Source organism: Heterocephalus glaber, unplaced genomic scaffold (assembly GCF_053883595.1).
Source record: "Heterocephalus glaber isolate CG9 unplaced genomic scaffold, H.glaber_assembly_v1.0 deba00001587, whole genome shotgun sequence".
Classification (NCBI taxonomy): Eukaryota; Metazoa; Chordata; class Mammalia; order Rodentia; family Bathyergidae; genus Heterocephalus; species Heterocephalus glaber.
This window is the reverse complement of record NW_028258365.1, coordinates 3,532,523-3,543,769: the sequence shown is the minus strand read 5'-3', so window position 1 is coordinate 3,543,769 and position 11,247 is coordinate 3,532,523.

The window sequence follows — 11,247 nt, the reverse complement described above, 5'->3', positions numbered from 1 at the left end:
ACCATCCACTCACTCATTCATCATCAGTCCATTCATCTATCCAATCTATTATATTCTTCTTTAGTTCCTTATTGCCTTCTTATTAGAGATAAATACCTTAATATAATTGATGGGGTTTTCTTTTGGTACTGGGAATTAAACTCAGGACCTCATGCTTGTCGGGCAGGTGCTGTACCACTGAGCTACATCCCCGGCCACCTTAATATAAATGACACACATAATTTTTCTTTGTAAATGTTCTTTGAAAAGTATTCTGTGTTCATTTGACTTTTATTCTGAAATAATCATAGATTTACAACAAGTTGCAAAAAATGCTTATGAAAGTCCCAATAGTCTGTTACTCAGCCAATTACAAAGCCATGTTCACTGCCATAGTACTCTATAACCAGTGTACCATCTAATCCAGAAAATTGGATATTGGTACAGTCTACAGAACTTACTCAGATTTCAGAGATGGATACCTGGATTTTCTCCAATCCCTTGCTGTTACCAATAAGACAAAAGTAAATATTATTGTTCATTCCACTTAAGTTATATATAAAAATGTCTCTGGCATACTCACTCCCAAGAATGAGATTACTGGCTTACTGGGATGTGTATACTTAATTTGACTAAGTCTTGACAGTTTGCACTCACTGTTCTCCTCTCTCACCAGCAGCACACAAGGGTTCCTGTATTTGTATATGTTATAATTTGGATATGGACTGTGCCCACAACGCTCTTCTGTTGAAGGCTGGGATCCCACCAGGAGGGATCATGGGGAGGTGGCTGAAACTTTAGGGTGGGACCTACTCGGAAGAAGGTCTTCACTAGAGGTATGCTTTAGAAGGATATGCTTTGTTCCTGGACCCTCCTTCTTGCTGTCTTGGCTTCCCATCTGCCATGAGATGAGCAGCCTCCTCTGGCACACATTCCTGTCACCATATTGCTCTGCTTTACCATCAGCCCATGGGAATAGAGACAGCCAACCATGAACAGAAACTTTGGAACTGTGAGCCAAAATTAATCTTTCCTCTTGTAAATTGCTTTTCCAGGTATTTTTGCACAGCAACAAAAAGCTGACTAACATACCACATCTCTCACATAATCAGTTATTATAACATTTTCTAGTTTTTGCCAAAATTACAGGTATAAAGTGATATCTCATTGTCATTTGTATTTGAATTTCTGTAATTTATTAAAGATTTTGAATATCTGTTCTTTTGGCTTATCTCTTCTTGGAATGTTTTTTAACCATTCCTCCTTTTATATTATGGTCTGTATTTGTTGTTTGTTTTGTAAGACTTCTTTATGTATTTTAAATACTACTTGCTAATTTTAGAAATTTCAAGTAATGTCTCTTAAACATTTATCTATTTGCTAACTTTCCCCACAGTATTCTTTTAAATGAGCTTCTTAATATCAATGTAAACAAAGTCTTGGAGCAGCTGTGTGGCCCAGACTGGTGCAGCTGCAGGCAGATCCCAGCCAGGGGTTTCCCCCAACACCAGAGGCTCTGGCAACCTCCCCCCACCAGCCCAGGCCAGGAGCCTGCCCAGAGAGCACCTGCACGGGCATGCGGGTTCCTGCTGGAGGCCCACCATTCCATCCCTAACTCGGGCAGATCCTGGGGAGCAGCTGTGTGGCCCAGACCAGCACAGCTGTGGATGGATCCCAGCCAGGGCTCCTCCCTGAATCGAGAGGCTTGGGGACACCCACCCAAGCCAAAGGCCCACCTAGAAAGGGGCTGCACAGGCACATGGGCTTCAGCCAGGGGCGCACCATACCATCGGCCACAGCCAGGAATCCACCTGGAGAAGAGCTGTACAGGCACACAAGCAATACCCAGAGGCTCACCCTGATGCCATTAATAAGTTTGAGGAGACCCTAGCGAAAGCTTGTGCAGACAAGAGAAACTGGGGTGCAGAGCTCCCAACCAAAAGCCCTCTGAGACAATAGCTACATAGGGGCCCCAGCAAGAGGCATGCCTAGATACCATCCCAAGTGTGCTCAGATCCCAGCCAGAAGCCTGCCCAGACAACAGGTCAGCTCTGGGATCTAGAAGGCCGCAATTCTGAACCCAGGAATTCATGTAATGGTGAGCAGCAGAGTAAAGGCTGCTTGGTGGCTTTCTGAGAATTCAAGAGCACTGGGTGAGCAAACTGTCACCTCAACAAAGACACAGCAGGCTGCATCTGTTGAAATGAGAAGACACATAAATAAGTTCCAAAACCAGACTTCCAGATCACCTAAGGGAACCCCAAAGGGAAACAAGATGGAACAATCTGATACTCAACCACCTGGACTCCCTGAACTGGCAACAAAAGGGGACCTGGAAAAAATGAAATCAGAAATAATTTCTCAGATAATAGCAGAGATTATGCCCACAGTAAAAGACATGATTAATAAATCCAGAGCAGACACAGATAAAAAAAATAGAGGAGCTGAGGAATATAATGGAATCCCAACATAGGAAACAAATGGAATCTTTAAAATGGATGCAAACAGATTTCCAGGACATTAAAAATTCCATTGAAAGTTTATGCAGCAGAATGAGCCAAGGTGAGGATAGAATTTCAGATATACAAGATAAAATTGCAATTAGTGAGCAGGAAAAGAAAAATTTCTTAAAAATAGTAAGGGACCACAAGCAGCAGCTGCTACATGATGTAAAGAAGAATAACATCTGAGTGGCTAGAGTCAAGAAAGAAATGGGAGAGAGTGCAGATGACATAAAAAAACTGTTCACAGAAATAATGACAGAAAACTTCCCCAAAAGGGGAAAAGACTTTGACACAGAGATAAGTGAGGCATATAGGACTCCAGCTAGCCTTAATCAGAAAAATCTACACATAGGCATAAAATATTTAAGATTCCAGAAACCCAACGGAAGAACAAAATTCTACAAGTAGTTAGAGAAAAGAAACAAATCACATACAAAGCAAAGCCCATCAGAATCACAGCAGACTTCTCAATGCAAACACTCAAGGCAAGAAGAGTTTGGAGTGACATATTTCAAGCCCTAAAGGAAAACAGCCTCCTACCCAGATTGATGTACCCTGCAAAAGTATCTTTCAAAAATGAGGGAGATATAAGATACTTTCATGACAAAGAGCAACTTAGGAACTTCACGAACACAAAACCAACCCTGCAAAACATTTTAGACAATATCCTAGGAAAAGACAATGAGGATCACAACCCCAGGAAGCCCAGCAGAATGAATCCAACAGGCATGACAAGAAATTAAATGGAAAGGGGGAGAATCCAACAAAAAGAACAAGTCATGACAAGGATAAGTCAATATGTATCAGTTATAACCATCAATGTTCATGGTCTCAATTCACCAATCAAAAGAAATAGACAGCCAGAATGTGTCAAGGAGCAAGATCCAACAATATGCTGCATACAAAAAACACACTGATTTCAAAAAGAAACTCATAGACTGAAAGTTAAAGGGTGAGAAACAATACTCCACGTGACAGGAACCTGAAAAAAGCAGGGATAGCTATCCTTTTTGCAGACCAAGTGGATTTGAAACCAACACTAATTAAGAGAGAAAAAGAAGCACACTTACATCCTTGTAAAAGGAACAATACAAGAGGAAGAGATGACAATCATAAACATATATGAACCAAAAACTAGTGTGCCCAACTATATAAAACAAATACTAATGGACATGAAAAAAATCAAATAAGCACTAATACAATAGTAGTGGGCGGCCTCAATACCCCACTGTCACAAATACATAGATCAACTACACAAAAAAATAAACAACAAAATATTAGAACTCAAACTATTGAACAAATGAACTTAACAGATGTTTACAGAGTGTACACATGCTTTTCAGCTGCACATGGGTTGTTCTCTAAAATAGACCACATACTTGCTCATAGAACATGTTTAAGTACATTCAAAGGAACTGAAGTTATCCCCTGTATATTATCAGACCATAATGCCATGAAATTGGAGCTCAATGGCAAAAGAAACTGCAAAAACTTCATAAACACATGGAAATTGAAAAACACACTTCTGAATAACCAATGGGTCACAGAGGAAATTGAAGAAGAAATCAGACAGTTCCTACAATTAAACGACAATGAAAATACAACATATTGGAATCTATGGGACATAATGAAGGCAGTCTTAGGAGGGAAATTTATAGCAGTGAATACTCATATTAGGAAAACAGAGCCAGCTCAATTATACAACATGGTACTGAACCTCAAGCTTTTAGAATAAGAAGAGCAGGACAAACCCAAAACCTATAGAAGAGAGGAAATTATAAAGATCAGAGCAGAAATCAATCCAATGGAGACTAAGAGAATACAAAAAAATCAATGACACCAAGAGTTGGTTCTTTGAAAGAATAAACAAAATTGACAAACCCTTAGCCAAGCTTATCAGAAGAAGGAAAGAAAAGACTCAAATCCATGAAATTAGGAATGAAAAGGATGAAATTACAACAGACCTGGCCCAAATCCAGAGGATTATCAATACCTACTTTGAGAACCTATACACCAATAAGATGGAAAACACAGAAGAAATGGACAGATTCCTAGATATGTATGAATTATCAAAGTTGTATAAGGAAGACCTAAAAATTCTAAGCAACCCAATATCAATCAATGAAATTGAAAACATAATTAAAAACTTACCAACTAAGAAAAGCCCTGTTCATGATGGCTCCAGTGCTGAATTCTACAAGACAATTAGAGAGGAACTACCGCCACTACTTTTTAAATTCTTCAATGAAATTGAATGGGAAGCAGTACTCCCAAATTCATTCCTGTAATCAAGCATCAACTTGATCCCAAAAGAAGAGAAAGACCCAACTGAAAAAGAGAACTATAGGCCAATCTCTGAATGAACATAGATGCAAAAATCCTTATAAGATACTGGCAAATAGAATGCATAAGATCATCAAGAGAATCATACACCCTGACCAAGTGAGATTCATCCCAGGGATGCAGGGATGGTTCAACATATGCAAATCAATAAATGTAATACAATATATTAATAAAGCCAAGGACAAAAACCATATGATCATTCAATAGATGCAGAAAAAGCATTTGACAAAATCCAACACACATTTATGATAAAAACCCTAAAAACAATTGGCATAGATGGTCTTTACTTCAATCTGATAAAAGCTATCTATGAAAAACCAACAGCCAATATCATACTAAATGGTCAAAACTGAAATCCTTCACACTAAAATCAGGAACAAGACAAGGATGTCCACTATTACCACTGCTGTTCTATATAGTCTTGGAAACATTCACCACAGCAATTAGACAAGAGAAAGAAATAAGAGCAATAACAATAGGAAATGAAGAAGTCAAATTGTCATTATTTGCAGATGACATGATACTCCATATAGAAGACCCCAAGAACTCCACCAAAAGTCTTCTAGACTTAATAACCATATTCAGTAAAGTAGCTGGATACAAGGTCAACACACAAAAATCAATAGCTTTCCTCTACATGAACAACAGACTCACTGAGAGAGAAATAGGACAAACAATTCCTTTCACAATAGCATCCAAAGAACTGAAATACCTAGGAATCAACCTAACAAAAAAAATCAAAGGCCTCTTCTCTGAAAACTATAGCACTCTGAAAAGAGAGATTGAAGAGGATATCAGAAAATGGAAAGACATCCCTTGCTCCTGGGTAGGAAGAATTAACATAGTGAAAATGGCCATACTTCCAAAACTGCTATATAGATTCAATACAATCCCAAGTGAAATTCCAGCAGCATACTTCACGGATCTTGAGAAGACAATCCAAAAATTCATTTGGAACAAGAAGAGACCTAGAATAGCAAAAGCAATTCTAGGCCTCACAAGCATGGCAGGCGCTATCACAACTTGAACTTGAAACTATACTACAAAGTTACTGTGACAAAAACAACATGGTACTGGCAAAGAAGCAGACCTGAGGATCAGTGGAACACATTAGAACATGCAGAAACATCTTCAGACACACTCAGCCACCTCATCTTTGATAAAGGAGCCAAACACCCTCACTGGAGGTAAGATAGCCTCTTTAATAAATGGTGCTGGAAAAATTGGGTTTCAACTCTTCACAGATTAAAACTAGACCTATACCTCTCACCATGCACTAAATTAAAATCTAAATGGATTAAAGATCTAAATACTAAACAGAAACACTAAACCGGCTGGAACAGAGGTTAGGTAGAAGTCTGGAAGACATTGGTGTAGGAAAAGATTTTATAAACAAAACCTCAGTTTCCTGTAAACTAGCACAAACAATCAATCAGTGGGATTTCTTCTTATTAAAAAGCTTCTGCACAGCAAGAGAAACCACCAACAGTGTGAAGAGACAACCCAAAAAATTTTCACCAGCTGTACCTCAGAGAAAGGTCTACTATCTAGAATCTATAAAGAACTTTAAAAAAATCAGACCTCCCAAATTTAAAGACCCAATCCAAAAATGGGCATCTGAAATCGACAGACGTTTCTCAAAGGAGTAGAAATAGCAAATAAACATATGAAAAAATGTTCAACGTCACTGATGCTTCAAGAAATGCAAATGAAAACAATGCTGAGATTCCACCTCACCCCAGAAAGAATGGCTGCTATCATGAAATCTACCAATAACGAATGCTGGCAGGGCTGTGGGGAAAGAGGAACCCTTCTCCACTGCTGGTGGGAGTGTAGACTGGTGTAACCACTGTGGAAATCAGTATGGAGATATCTCAAAGAACTAGGACTGGAAGTCCCATTTGACCCAACTATTCCTCTGCTAGATATCTTCCCCAAAGAATTAGAAGTGATATATGTGCACCCATGTTCATAGAAGCATAATTTGTGATAGCTAAAACTTGGAAACAACCCAATTGCCCATCAACTGGAGACTAAAGAAAATGTGGATTTTAAAAAAATAAAACAGAGTAGTACTCAGCCATAAAAAATGAGAAACTAGAGCTATTTATAGGCAAATGAATGCACATTGAGGAGATACTCTTAAGTGAAATAAATAGGACACACATGCATAAATATAGCATAGTTTCTCTAGTGTGAGAAACTGAAAGTGTAAATAAGGACTAAAAGGTACACTAGATAATGTGAAATAGGAAAAAAGAGATAAAGGGGAAGTGGGAGGAGTAGGGGAAAGAAAAGAAGGGAATGGAATTAATATGAGAAAATGAAAAACTGGAAATAAAGTGTTTGTAAATAAGAAGGGGTGGAGGGGTTGAAGGGAGGGGAATGGGGAAAAAATAAGAACTAAGAGGGATTACGTAAAAGTGTAAATTTCCAATAATGAATGTCATTGTGTTATATACCTTAAATTTACAATATAATTAATAAAAGAAAACAACAACAACAAAAAAACAAAGTCTTGAGCAATTTGGACTGGAGTTGCAGTTCAGTGGTAAAGTGTTTGCTTAACATAGGCAAAGCCCTGAATTGGATACCTAGCAATGCAAAATAGAAAAGAAAAGAAAACCAAAGAAACAACAAAGAACAAATTTTGGTTCTCTGCTTTGTACTATGTGGTTTACAGAAGTACTACTTCATCACTATTTCAATATATATATATTACTACGTTGTACTCTGTTTCCTCAATTGATGGTTGTTCTGTCTTTCCAGTTATTCAGACCCAAAACTCAGGTCATGTTAGACTCACCCTTCCCTCACACGCCTCACTCAGTCTGCTGGAAAATCTCATGGCTTTAGTTTCCAAATATACCTAAAGTTTGACTGCTATGCCCCACTTCTATTGCTACCTTCCAAGCTACCACCCAGCGTCTTTCATGGGGATTATCGCCACTCCCCTTGCCCCCTTTATTATCATTTGCAGCAAAGCAGTGAGAGACTTCCTTTATAAGCATAAACTACAAGAAGTCAGTCCTCAGTTCAAAATACTCCAATGCATTCCCAGGTCAAGCCCCAAAGCTAGCTCAGCCAGGCTGTAGGCTTCCTGTTTCTAGAACAGGATGAATGCATCTTCCCTTAGGGCCTTTGCACTGACTACATCCTCTTCCAATAAATACTCTTTCCCCAGATATCTGCCTGGCAAATTCCTCACCTCCTTTAAGCCTTTGTTCTAACAGCACCTTCTCATTGAGTCCTTCCCAGAGAGAGAACCCATTTAAAAAACAAAAAGAATTGAAGGGGACAAAAAAGGAAACAGAATTTCTGTAAATGGAGAGGGCAAGGGAGCAAAAAAAGTTATTAATCTGTGTTATGTACGAGTACAAATCTCCTGTGAAGAATGCGTATTGCAAATGTACCAATAAAAAAATAAAATTGTAACTTCATACTCTAGTACTTTCTACCCCACCTTTCTTCATTTTTCCCCATTTGATAACTTTTATTTATTAATATCAATTGTTGCTGGAATAAAAACTCCTCAGAGATAGGGAGGTTGGCCTACTTTGCCAACTGATATGTGCTTGGCACTTAAAACAGTGCTTGGTACAGAGTGTGCAGTCAGTAAGTATGTACTCAGTGTATAAATAAGCGAATAATCAATTTATAAATAAACCAATTTTATAACTGAATCCTTCATATGTAGATCCAATGAGTGGTTCAATTTACTTTCCTCTTTATGGTGAGAAAGTTTTCTTTCTCATATCAGACTTTCTTTTACATCTTTTATTGTAGTTCCAACATTTTCTAGGGAAAGTATTATTAATTCTTTGTTAATTCCTAACTACCATGAAGATTTTTTAAAAGTGCTGTTGTGCATGATCTTTTAAAAAATATTTTACAATATTTTTTGCAATGTGGAGAAATATCAATCATTTTAGTAGGTGAGCTTAGATCTAGCAACATTGCTGAACTCACTATTAATTCTTTAAAAAAATTTTTATTGGGGCCGGGGATTTAGCTCCCTCTGCTGCCTGTCTCGCAAAGTGCAAGGTCCCGAGTTTGATTCCCGGTACCAAAAAAATATTTTTTATTAGTGTGTGTTGGCAATACATACTACTTGTATTCATTTCAGGGAATTGGTGCACATACATATCACAACAATCGTTTTTACTCCTTCTTACTCCTCCACTCCTTCCTTAGATTCTGTCCTCATTGCCACAGAATCTACCTCCCAGTTTCCAACCATCTCACTTTCATTTCTCTCTTTAAGTTATTTATATTTTTGGTTTCTTTTATTAGAGAAACCATACAATATGTAACCTTCTGTGTCTGATTTATTTCATTTAGCATCATGAGCTCTGAACCACCATTTTTCTCCAAATGACCCGAATACATCATTCTTCATGGCTGAGTAGTACTCCATTATGCATATAAACCACATTTTATTTATCCATTCATCTTTTGATGGGCATATAGGCCACTTTTATAATTTAGTTATTGTAAATTGTATTGCTATAAACATGGGTGTACATGTATCTCTGTAATACGATGATTTAACTCTTTTAGAAAGATACCCAGAAAAGGTGTAGCTGGATTATTGAAATTTCTGTTTTTAGTTTTTTTGAGAAGTCTCCACTCTGATTTCCATAGTAGTTGTACTCTTTTATATTCCCACCAAACACGTAGAAGGGGTTCTTTTCTTCTACAGCCTTACCAGCATTTGTTGTTTTTTGTAAGTTATCTATACAGCTAATAATATCATTTGAGAATATTCACACTGCTTTTTTATTTTTTCTAATACTGACAGCTCTCACCTTCTTGTCTTATGTACAGTAATGAAGCATCTAAAGTTTCTCCAAAGTATGTAAGGCTTGCTCTATGTAATGCTAATAAAGTGAGGGAAGTTGTTCGTCACTAATTTTGTAATGTTTAAAAAACAGAAACTATTGGAATGCATCAAAGCTTCCTAAGCACCATCACCCTGACACCTGCTTCTTTACTCAGGACAAGAGGTCAGGCCAGCGGAGGAAACTTGTGTAGAGCCAGAGACCTGAGTATCAGACCAGAGTATCGCAAGGAAGAACATATTTCTAGCTCTTGTATTTCAGAATTTTAAACTTTTTTCCTCTTTAAAAGCATATTAGTGACTTTACAGTGTAATTTGGAGCATTTTAGGAAATGTGTCTGAAGCTTCTACTTTTGTCATATTGAAAAAAGTACAAATAAAGGCCATAATTGTTACTATTAAAATAGTTTTTTCAAATTAAGAATTTTATGTGTTCTATAACACATAGTTTTAAAGATCTGTGTAGGTAGAGAAAAAGAACTAGACTTTCAGGAGGCTTTAACTTGAAAAGTAATTTTTGTCTAATTTTGACAATTCAATTCAAGAAAAAAATATATCCATGAAGATCATTTCTTATACTAAGTTTTCAAAGTCAATTAAAAATATTCAAGAGATCTTGGCAGCTCAGTAAGTCAGATTTAGGAAGACAGGATTTTAAAAATAGACATTTTAATGGTTGAAATGATAAATATTCTAAAATATATCTATTTCTCAAAAATTTTCAAGTGGAGAGTTCTAAGAATTTCCTAGATTTTCATAAACTTCATGCCTTAGCTTGGTGTATATAAAAAGAAAGCTATAATGCCAGAAGCAAGAAAGGTCACAGACAAGTTCATGCTATGATTTCAGGCACAATAGAACTGCACAGCCTGCCATTTGTAGGCTGCTTTGCAGTTTTCTGGTTTGCCTGTGAACCTGTGACAGGAAAACCTTTTACTTCCATCTGTGCTCATGAAATATTTATTCAACTGTCCCTTCTCCACAGGAGGAGTTTCTGTGTATGGATGTAGTGTGCTTCTCTAAAAATTACCTTCTTAAATACCTCAGGAAATACTTCCTAGTTAAGAAAGACAGCTTGACCATCATAAAGCATGTCTTCTTATAATCAATGGCATTTGTGTTTGACAGAATGGTGAGAAACTAAAGAAAGTGGTAAGCCCACAAAGTTTAGGCTAATTCTAAACTTAGAATTAGTCTGGCCATTTTCTTTTGCCCTCAAACCTTCTGTTTGGGGGCAAGGACATGGCAATTGGGAGTGGGGAGAGTTTGGAGAGTTTAGAAATTAGAAAAAAGATTTTAAAAATAAACAGAATGTAGAAAATAGAGATAGAAGACCACCTCCCTTTTAGGGTTAAGATCAGAATTAAATCACAATTGAAGCAAAAAGACCTTGGGTCCTTCTCAAGCATGGAATGCCAGGAGATAGTATTTCTTTAGATCTCTAGGAAATATGTCAGGTGTGTATACATTCAGAATGCATCCCAATGCCATTCCTTCCTTCCCCAATCCAACCCTGGGAGCCATACTTCTAGCTCACATCACACTGGCCCTTGAATTTCTACTTTCTCCTCCTACCACTAC